We start from the raw sequence: 2,500 nt of genomic DNA, 5'->3' as shown, positions 1-2,500 counted from the left end.
GAATTATTTTATTTTCCCAATTCGAACAAGAGGCCTCCTCCCCGGCCTCGCTCGGCCCCCGGGCCGGGCCGGGGCTTCGCCCACGGTGCCTCCGGCCCCCACCACCTCCGCGGGCCGCGTTCCAGCGCTATTCACCCCGGCCAAGAGGCCTCTTTCCCGGGCAAAGCTCCGCGGCCGAGCCGGCCCTGGCTTACCCCTGGTACCTCCAGCCCGACCCCTGGTACCTCCCGGCCCTCCCCTGGTACCCCCCGGCTTACCCCTGGTACCTCCCGGCCCACCCCTGGTACCTCCCGGCCCACCCCTGGTACCCCCGCCCATTGAAATGAATGGGGGAATTTTTTTATTTTCCCAATTCGACCAAGAGGCCTCTTCCCCGGCCTCGCTCGGCCCCCGGGCCGGGCCGGGGCTTCGCCCACGGTACCTCCGGCCCTTGGTACCTCCCGGCCGACCCCTGGTACCCCCGCCCATTGAAATGAATGGGGGAATTTTTTTATTTTCCCAATTCGACCAAGAGGCCTCCTCCCCGGCCACGCTCGGCCTCCGGGCCGGGCCGGGGCTTCGCCCACGGCCCCTCCGGCCCCCACCACCTCCGCGGGCCGTGTTCCAGCGCTATTCACCCCGGCCAAGAGCCCTCTTTCCCGGGCAAAGCTCCGCGGCCGAGCCGGCCCTGGCTTACCCCTGGTACCTCCAGGCCGACCCCTGGTACCTCCAGGCCGACCCCTGGTACCCCCCGGCTTACCCCTGGTACCTCCCGGCCCACCCCTGGTACCTCCCGGCCCACCCCTGGTACCCCCGCCCATTGAAATGAATGGGGGAATTTTTTTATTTTCCCAATTCGACCAAGAGGCCTCTTCCCCGGCCTCGCTCGGCCCCCGGGCCGGGCCGGGGCTTCGCCCACGGTGCCTCCGGCCCCCACCACCTCCGCGGGCCGCGTTCCAGCGCTATTCACCCCGGCCAAGAGGCCTCTTTCCCGGGCAAAGCTCCGCGGCCGAGCCGGCCCTGGCTTACCCCTGGTACCTCCAGCCCGACCCCTGGTACCTCCAGCCTTACCCCTGGTACCCCCCGGCCGACCCCTGGTACCCCCCGGCCGACCCCTGGTACCTCCAGGCCCACCCCTGGTACCGCCAGGCTTACCCTTGGTACCGCCGCCCATTGAAATGAATGGGGGAATTATTTTATTTTCCCAATCCGACCAAGAGACCTCTTCCCCGGCCACGCTCGGCCGCCGTACCCCCAGCCTTACCCCTGGTACCCCCCGGCCTACCCCTGGTACCGCCAGGCTTACCCCTGGTACCTCCAACGGTCTTTTGCCTACTACACCGCCGTCTGGCGGACACAAACGGTATGGCAGACCACCTCAGCCATTGAAATGAATGGGGGGATTTTTTTTTTATTTTCCCAATCCGCCCAAGACGCCCCCCCGCCGGCCACGCACGGCCACCTCGCCGGCGCTCTCCTCCGGTGCTCAAGATGACTTCCGCGGGCCGCGTTCCAACACATGTAATCCGACCAAGACGCCTCCCCGCCGGCCACGCACGGCCACCTCGCCGGCCCCTCTCCTCCGGTGCTCAAGATGACTTCCGCGGGCCGCGGTCCAACACATGTAATCCGACCAAGACGCCTCCCCGCCGGCCACGCTCGGCCACCTCACCGGCCCCTCTCCTCCGGTGCTCAAGATGACTTCCGCGGGCCGCGGTCCAACACATGTAATCCGACCAAGACGCCTCCCCGCCGGCCACGCTCGGCCACCTCACCGGCCCCTCTCCTCCGGTGCTCAAGATGACTTCCGCGGGCCGCGGTCCAACACTTTTAATCCGACCAAGACGCCCCCCCGCCGGCCACGCACGGCCACCTCACCGGCCCCTCTCCTCCGGTGCTCAAGATGACTTCCGCGGGCCGCGGTCCAACACTTTTAATCCGACCAAGACGCCCCCCCGCCGGCCACGCTCGGCCACCTCACCGGCCCCTCTCCTCCGGTGCTCAAGATGACTTCCGCGGGCCGCGGTCCAACACTTTTAATCCGACCAAGACGCCCCCCCGCCGGCCACGCACGGCCACCTCGCCGGCCCCTCTCCTCCGGTGCTCAAGATGACTTCCGCGGGCCGCGTTCCAACACATGTAATCCGACCAAGACGCCTCCCCGCCGGCCACGCTCGGCCACCTCACCGGCCCCTCTCCTCCGGTGCTCAAGATGACTTCCGCGGGCCGCGGTCCAACACTTTTAATCCGACCAAGACGCCCCCCCGCCGGCCACGCACGGCCACCTCGCCGGCCCCTCTCCTCCGGTGCTCAAGATGACTTCCGCGGGCCGCGTTCCAACACATGTAATCCGACCAACACGCCTCCCCGCCGGCCACGCTCGGCGCCGCCGCCGGCCATCTCCTCCAGACGTTCCAACCCCTGGTACCTCCCCGCGCGGGGAGGTAAAGGGGAAAAGGGAAAAGGGGAAAAGGGGAAGGGGAACCGGCCGACAAAAGGTTGGGTCGAGGCACCGCCGTGC

This window comes from Hippocampus zosterae, unplaced genomic scaffold (assembly GCF_025434085.1).
Source record: "Hippocampus zosterae strain Florida unplaced genomic scaffold, ASM2543408v3 HiC_scaffold_158, whole genome shotgun sequence".
NCBI classification, from domain to species: domain Eukaryota; kingdom Metazoa; phylum Chordata; class Actinopteri; order Syngnathiformes; family Syngnathidae; genus Hippocampus; species Hippocampus zosterae.
This window is presented reverse-complemented; position numbering follows the sequence as displayed.